The sequence below is a fragment of the Cherax quadricarinatus genome, chromosome 16 (assembly GCF_038502225.1).
Source record: "Cherax quadricarinatus isolate ZL_2023a chromosome 16, ASM3850222v1, whole genome shotgun sequence".
NCBI lineage: Eukaryota > Metazoa > Arthropoda > Malacostraca > Decapoda > Parastacidae > Cherax > Cherax quadricarinatus.
This window is the reverse complement of record NC_091307.1, coordinates 32,929,053-32,938,079: the sequence shown is the minus strand read 5'-3', so window position 1 is coordinate 32,938,079 and position 9,027 is coordinate 32,929,053. Positions and strand designations below refer to the sequence as shown.

Below are 9,027 nucleotides of genomic sequence, written 5' to 3'. Positions count from 1 at the left end.
ATTTCATAAGCTGCCTCCTCACTTGATAAACGGACTTTCTTCTCTCCCAAACACTATACTCCTGGGAAATCTGTTCTCTGCCTTCCCTATATTTCCAGTCTTTCTAATTTCAACTTTTTTCGTTCCTTAGACATCAACCTTACTTTACGCTAGACTAACTAACGCTCTTCCCACCAATCTAGTTAGTAACTCTCCTCCAACTGGTGTCTCCTCTATTTCATGTTCCACTTGTCCTCTTCAGTACTCTGGAGAAACTGGCCGTTCTCTTTTTGACAGACTCAAGGAACACATAAGTAGTGTCAGGCTTGCGACACCAACAATGCTCTTCAATGTCATGTTAGAGATCACAGATCACTGGTCTTCTGCTAAAACTCTTCACCCTACTTCTAACTTTCACAGTCGCCATCTGGTTCAATCCTTCCTTATACACAACTTTCCTTGTATGAATCTTAGCCCTGGCTTTGTCTCTGTAAATGCCTTCCTTTCCCATTACATAGAAAAATGCTCCAAACTTCAGAACACCAGTGACTAAACCTGATTCTTTTTCTTCTTCTCTTTCTTCCACTTCCCTTTCCCTTTTCCCTCTTTCGTCGTGTGGTTTCCTTTCATGTGCCTTGGGTGTTTGATCCTTTATTCCCCACCCCTGTGTTTTTGTTCTTACCCCTTGTGGGCCCTTAGCTCTCCTGCAGTGCTCCTCTTTTTGGTCTTTGACTTTACTGCCACTACCACCACCTTTCTACTTCCCTTCCTACTACTGCTCTTGCCTCCTCCTCTCCTCTCTGTTAGTGTGACTTTGTAAAAGGTCCAAGCTGGACCGAAATGTCGTTGTAAGCTCTTCTCTTCTATGTGCAGGTTATTTGTGCATAATTCCAGTCACGGTATTGTGCCTTTATGTTGAACATTAAAACGTTAAACGTTTCGAAATAAAGATACCTAACTGTTGCATATGTGTCTTACCTAACAACCTGTCGGTATTTTATACCATTTTAATGTTCAATCTGTCAGACACTGCAACACAAGGGTATCTTGGTACAGACCTGAAATCATCTTCGACAACCTCTACTAGTGAGAACGGCTGGATTTGAGAGGGACCTGACCTCCCAAAGTGACCTACGTCTCACCTCTTGGCGCTATATAAGGCTCCATCCTGTCACTTCAACTCCATATTGTTTCATACTACAGAACAATGCTCTTCTCCAGACTGAGGGACTGACCACCTCAAACTTTAAGGGTGATGGACTGATTACATCGTCTTCAAGTCTCTTCTGCTTCTATCAACTTTTCTGTACTCGACTGAAGAAGCCTACTGTGTAGGCGAAACGTTTCGAAATAAAGATACCTAACTGTTGCATATGTGCCTTTTTGTTCTTGATGCTCATGTTAGCTTCGGCGTTGTCAAAGCGAATGGCGACGAAGATAAGAGGCCTTAGGATTGAGGAGTTTAGACAGTTTCTCCTGCAGTGGTCGTCAGGAGTGTTTCCAAAGTCTTTTTCGTCGTCTCCGAGATAATAATACAAAATGGGCGAATTCGCACATGGTGCACCGTGATGGCGTCGCTAACGACCTAGAAGAGAGCCAACTCAGTGAGGTGCGTGTACAGTGGTACTTCCGTGGTCACTCGCTGATGATGATGCGAGTCCTAATGTGTTATCTAAGCTTCATAAAGTCACAAATAATAATAATAATAATAATAATAGTAATAATTGTTTGTTTAGGAAATTCTACAAATATTGTATTAGCAGTTGCAATTATTCGTATAATGCTTCCAAGGCACCTCGAAATTTTAAACATAAATTCATTAAGTGGGGTCTATTTCCACTGGGATCCAAAGAGAGAGAGAAAAAAAACGTTCCCATGCCGGGAATCGAACCCAGACCTCGTGGTTGAAAGCCACGTATCCTAGCCACTAGACCACACGGGAACGAAGTAAGGGGATGACAAGGGACTATAAGTTTGTCCAGTTTTCCCCAATTCACTTGATGTTTGTAAGATTTTCATCTTTCTTAACAAAGTTTACAGCAATGGGTCGTGATTCCACTTTATATAAAATGATAAAAATATAGATCTGCAGTAGAGCTCTTGGTCCATGCTGGGTAAGAATATAAGGAAGAAAAAAAAAGGCCTTGCCTACTGGTCCTTGCTAGGTCAGTCCAGTTCACACTTAAGAATAAAGGAAAAATGCTTTAGTAGTAACCCTGCTTATCTTTTCACGGTTTTTGTTTAGCTTATCTGATTATATAATAAGACAGGGAGAGGTCAGTCCCACGTGGGCGGAAAGAAAATGCGCAGAAATCTGCACACTTTAGCTTCATAACAAATATATGACTTCACCTCCACCGCAGCTTACTGCAAAATTTGTTGTGCTGTTAAAATTTGTGTAATAGGTAAAGATGATATTTAGATTATTATCCCTGAAAATTAGTAATCTAGGATAACCTAAGAATGTCAAACACTGTCATTGGGGGCCCTTTAGCTCTTTTTCCCGGTATGTCTCTCTCAGCAGTTGACTAATACCCAGGTACCTATTTAATGGTAATTGAACAAGAACAACATTTGTAAGGAAGGTTGCCCACCATTTCCTCTCATTCCCGTTTTTGAATCAGATTTTTTCGGTTGTGAGCTAACTAGTAGCTGATAATTTAAGAGAATTCACGTAAAACAAACGTGTAATGTTTCAGTTACTAGATGTATTGTTATTAAACAAGTACAGTGATAATCGCATAAAAAGTCGCCGGCTCCCACATAACACTTTTACTTCATGTACCTGGAGTTTTACCTGGAGTTTTACCGGGTTTTAAAACGTTACATTGAGGGTTTATAACGTTATTTATAAGCTAAGAGCTGTTATCTACATCAACTCATTCTAAACAATTTTTTTTCTGTTGTAAGCCATACAAATATGGAACAGGATGAAGTTGGAGCCATCTGAAAGTCAGCGATTTAATTTGGTCACATGTTTTTATTTCGTTTATATCATTATGCTGCACTAACATATTCTATGTTCGAGCCTTTCTAAGAATAAATGATCTCAAAAGAAGTGATGCTCTTTATATTTCTACAGCCAGAGGATAGTTGCTGTTAGCTGCCCATCTTGCTGTGTAGAAGCTCACTTCTCGCTGTCCGCGGAGTGCAGCCTAGTGTAGTACCAGGATATTAGCAAATATTTGCTAACAAACTTTTAAGAAAAACAGAAATTAAATTCTCTCTCTGACACACACACACACACACACACACACACACACACACACACACACACACACACACATCAATCAGATAACTGCTGCAGCATACGGGGGCCTGGCAAACCTACGTATAGCGTTCCGATACCTCAGTAAGGAGTCGTTCAAGACTCTGTATACCATTTACCCCTCAAGGAAGGTTCCTTGATGTTGGTGAGGGGCTCTTGATTTAGGGAATTGGATCTGTGCTCCAGTTCCCCAAATTAAGCCTGAATGCCTTCCACATCCCCCCCAGGCGCTGTATAATCCTCCGGGTTTAGCGCTTCCCCCTTGATTGTAATAATAATGTATACCATTTACGTCAGGCCCATACTGGAGTATGCAGCACCAGTTTGGAATCCACACCTAGTCAAGCACGTCAAGAAATTAGAGAAAGTGCAAAAGTTTGCAACAAGACTAGTGCCAGAGCTACGGGGATTGTCCTACGAAGAAAGGTTGAGGGAAATCGGCCTGACGACACTGGAGGCCAGGAGGGTCAGGGGAGACATGATAACGACATATAAAATACTGCGCGGAATAGACGAGGTGGACAAAGACGGGATGTTCCAGAGATGGGACACAGACACAAGAGGTCACAATTGGAAGTTGAAGACTCAGATGAATCAAAGGGATGTTAGGAAGTATTTCTTCAGTCATAGAGTAGTCAAGCCGTGGAATAGCCTAGAAAGTGAAGTAGTGGAGGCGGGAACCATACATAGTTTTAAGGCGAGGTATGATAAAGCTCATGGAGCAGGGAGAGAGAGGACCTAGTAGCAATCAGTGAAGAGGCGGGGCCAGGAGCTATGAATCGACCCCTGCAACCACAAATAGGTGAGTACAAATAGGTGAGTACACACACACACACTAACTACACCCATAACCCTGAGCTCTACTCATGTAACACTGCTCTCACAAAACACCCCTCAAGGAAAATTCCTTGATGTTGGTGAGGGGCTCTTGATTTAGGGAATTGGATCTATGCTCCAGTTCCCCGAATTAAGCCTGAATGCCTTCCACATCCCCCTCAGGCGCTTTATGATCCTCCCGGTTTAGCGCTTCCCCCTTGATTATAATAATAATAATCTCACAAAACAACCCTGCTTTCCCTACCTCTGAGAAGTAAGAAACAAAGACAAGACAAAGCAGAGCATAGTAAAGAAAAATGTCAGAGTGTAGTACACAAATATAGAATTATTAAACATGAGTGAAGAAATGAAAGAACTTACAGTAGACATCAAAGCAGTCACTAAGAGAAAGCTAGCTGGAATGATAACAGATGATGTAGCCACAACAGAACAATAAGTATTATGTAAAGAAATAAGAACCGAGTTACACAGAGGCGTTGTGTTGATAATCATTGTTGTTAATTTATAGGGCGATGAGAAAAATCAGCAGAAATGTTTAAAATGACTACATAATGGGAACAATTAAGAGTGGGGGACCGATAGTATTCATAATAATTATTTACATCCCACCATCCAAAAGCAGGCGACCGATACAGAAATATGAGCACAACAACAAGGCAATAGGTTATACAGTAACAGAGGCAGCAAAAAAGAGTTCATGGGAGTGAAACATACCTATTAATCATAGGGGATTTCAACCACAAACAAATAGACTGCGAGACTGGGACATACATGAACCAGAAACGTGGATGGCTAAGATGAGGCAAGTGGTTAGGAAAAACTATGTATCAGCATGTCAGGAACACATTGGAACAGGAAATGAAACAGCAAAACTGCATCTCATCTTAATAAGACTTCTCATATAAGTGAAACTGAATAACCCCTGGGTACTAGCAACTATATGAAACTAACTCGGAAGGTTCAATAGCCCTATCAGATCCCCAGTGATTATTTGATAAGGCCGATTCCTCCTTATGGAAATGAAAAGATAGAAAATTCAATGATAGCATTATATGATAAAACTGAAATTAAAATTCTTTATTTACATATTATAAAGCATTATTGCATATTATAAATTATTTATTACATAGAAGGCCACCAGTATGCCTAGGTAGGCCTAAGCATTTCGGGCACACTAATACTATTTCTTACTCTATATTGACACAGGTTATGGATCATACTGGTATTAAAGTGAGGCAGCTGTAGTGATTAACTAGATTTACAAAAGTGAGGTAGTACAAAATATTTAAAAAATTAATTAGTCTATTAGTGGGAATGGTCTCGTCTTGGGATGATAGTTTCTATTAAGCTACTATAATGGAGTGTCTTAGACAAACTTATGACTAGCTTAAGAACTATATAGCAAAAGCTATATTCAGAATTTTATGTTGACAGTCATTAGTGTAAATTAGGGGGAGTCATAGATATCAAATAAGTGTATTTTGTTTCAGATATGTGAAGGCTAATATGTAGAACTGGTTTAGAATATAAAACACTTAAACATGAAAATAATCCTACCTGAAGCAAAGAATGAAAAATGAAATATATAAATTAGTGACTCAAAGCTAATATATACACAATTAATATGTGAATAATATAACGGTGCCGTGTTGATGTTCTGGGCAAGTAGCTATGAATCGTTGTTTGGAACGACGGGATGGGGGGGGGGGGTCACTGGTGGACGTGACTGTGACACCTGAAGACAATAGTGACCTCGGCATGAGTAGGGACTCTGAAGAACGAGGTGCTGGGATCATCTGACAACCGTCCGAAGCAGTACAATCGCCAGTCGTGAACTACAATAAAATTCTGGTGGGATTACAACTGTAGAACGGCTTTAGGGTGGTATGAAGATGATTGTGTGTCAGCTACGGGCTGAAGGGGACCAGTTTAGGTACTGATCTAAGCCAAGATCGTTGCTGCCCCTTTTTTCTCGCCTGTGTCGGATGACCCGAGCCGACAATCAAGGAGAGGCACACACGTCAACTCCCACCGGGTGGTGGGGAGAGGGGGAGTAGCGATAACGATGCACACACCTTACAGAACAAGCATACCGCCCAACAAACTACCATCACTCATTTATACTACCACTCCTGTCTAATAAACTTTTCCCCTCAAACTCACTCACTTTCGAATACTTTTTTGGAATTAAACACAGAAGGAAGAATTACAGATAGAGTGTGTAAGTATCCACACTTAGGAAAAGAATTTTTTCGAGTTGATGAAAGAATTCCTAAATGCACTGCAGTGGAAAAAGAAACTTGAAAGAATGTCAACGAATGATATGGAGTACCTAGCTGGAAAGTGGTGGGGAAAAAAATTCATATCCAGAAGAGGAGATACGGCAAAAACAAAGAGAGCACTTTGTTCAGCTGCATTTAAAAAGAAGTGAACAAACAGCGAGAACAGAGAAGTGGTATTGCTGAGGTAATACCAGAGACCCAAGGCAAAATGATTCAAAGTGCTGGACGCCATGCACACCGAAACAGAAGAGAAAAATTTTCCTATGGTTAAGCTGCAATAAGGAGAAGTACTCTCTGAACAAACAGCCAGGATTTACAACAGTTCATTGATATGGAACAATTTCCAGAACTCTGAAATATAGCAAATGTACTTAGTATATTTCAGGCAGAAGTCGAGCAAGAAGTGTTGAACTAGTACCCAGGATCATTGATTTGCATATCATTCCATGAAATAAAGAAGATTATCAGAAGGAGAACAGAATATAACTTAGAATCTATATAATCAATAAAGAGCAAGGGATCAGTGGATGGGTGGAGTGCATATTCTTGGACTGTCAGAAGGCATTTAATGCTGTACCTCACAAGAGACTTGAAATCCTGTGAACCAGAAGATCCATGAGTGGTTAGTTCATCTCAACATGTGTCACAAGCATGATGCTAGAACCATGTTCTTGTCCCGAAAAAATGAACACACAGACGCCAAGGCAAAGACTGTTGTAGCGGTCCCGCTCCCCAGTAGACTTCACCAACAGTTACTTAGGGGCATATTCACAGGCATGGCCTTGGAAAGTGGCAGGTCCGGTGGCAACTACAGTTTGGGAGGAAGTTATAAAGTGTTTGGCAGGACCTGACGGTTTGGCTCTCATTCAGTAATCGTCACTTTGAAATAAATCTCTGTTGGCAGAGGACTGGGTGAATACTTCTCATAGTTAACTACTTGTCTGCAGGCGTTGCTGCTCACTTGATGTAGCATGTGGCGTACGACTAATTATGACACTAACGTGACCCATGGCTCGCGTATTCCCGTCTTCGATATGAGAACTTTCAGTTAAGACTTTTGACAAAAAATAATTTAGTGTTTTTAACTCATAGTTATAATTTGGCATAATAGAACTTATTTGTGTTTAGCGATTATGTTCGTAGCTGTTATTGTTTGTTAGCTTATCTTTGTTTTTTTTTTTTTTTTGTGTGTGTGTGTGTGTGTGTGTGTGTGTGTGTGTGTGTGTGTGTGTGTGTGTGTGTGTGTGTGTGTGTGTGTGTGTGTGTGTGCGCGTGCGCGTTGTATGCATGTTTACTGCCATGAGCGCTATTTGACGTAATAAGTATAAGTGTTCTGAAAATACCATAATGGTATTCACTAATAAGCTTCACTTAGACTGTAACTTATGACTGCCTTTCGTTCCAGCTTCAACCATCAACAAGTCACACATAGAAGAGAGATAATGACTAACTCTCAGGAAATGAGAGAGCGGGTAAGTGGCGACGGGCGAAGACTAGCGCCGGATTATTATAATCAAGGGGGAGCTCTAAATCCGTAGGATTATACAGCGCCGGTGGGGGGGGGGAGGGATGTGGAAGGTATTCAGTCTTAATTCGGGGAACTGGAGCACAGATCCAGTTCCCTAGATTAAGAGCCTCTCACCAACGTCAAGTGATCTTCCTTGAGGGGAACTAGCGCCGGAGAGAGAGGTGTCCTCAGTCAACATGTCAATGGTTAACCAACTGCTGAGCACTTTATGTTAAAGAATAACAACTTTCAGGCCGGGGACAGCTGCTAAGTAGGAAATTCATGAGTTTACTGTCGAATTTGGAATGGCCCATTCTTAAAATTTATAAACACTTCTTTGGGAAAGTACGGGACTAGTGGTGTGAAGTTGTATGGGGGCAACGGAGGTAAGAGTTCATTTACTGTAAAGCTGAAGCTTCTAGGGAATGCCTCGTTTATTATATAAGTATACATCATGAGGAACAAGATCTTGGTGGAAGCGCCATTGGGAAGTGATGAAATAAAGTTGGTAGCAGAAGTATATTGTTGGGTAACTTGGTGGATTCTATGAGTGTCAGTTTGAAGTCTAGTGATTGTAGTATAAATCGGGGCCTCAGGTATTTTCCTATTTGTGTTTTCTTTCCTGAAAGGACAATTCGTTGTGTGATGATCATTCTTGCAGTTGAGAAAGTTCGGTTGAATGGTAGAGGTGCAATCTTTTAGTGTGTCCTGTTCCACGGCTAGAACAGAAATTTCTTCACTTCAATGGGCAATCTTTGGTAAAATAGTTATAGGCAAAACAGTTCAAACATGGGTTCACGAGATGGAATAGGTCTGGTTCTATGATCCTGTGATTAATGCGTTAATATGAGATGCACAGACCTTCACTGAGTGCTTGAGATGCCATGGAGATTTCGGCGAAGGTGACCTTGATCATAGAGCTGGCAGTTGGAATTTTTTGTGAAGGAGTCGACAGTGGCCCCAGTCATTTTTATCTTGAATAAGTCGTTTCAATTTGCCTTTTGACTGGCTAATGTTGTCGCGATCCATTTCTTTAGGAACATCTATTTACTGTCCCCTCAACACAGTGGAAGGATTCACATCGAAATCATTGTCTTTGACAACATTCTTTACTGATGTGGTGATGCTCTTGTTGGCTTTGGCCTTGTCAAAGC

The 9,027-nt window shown here is 40.9% G+C and overlaps 1 non-coding gene across 1 annotated transcript; it reads right to left on the bottom strand.

Moving 5' to 3' along the window:
- Positions 1-1,849: 1,849 nt before the first annotated feature.
- TRNAE-UUC (transfer RNA glutamic acid (anticodon UUC)) lies at positions 1,850-1,921 on the bottom strand. Its single transcript has one exon. It is a non-coding gene; the product is annotated as a tRNA-Glu (tRNA).
- Between the last annotated feature and the right edge of the window lie 7,106 nt (positions 1,922-9,027).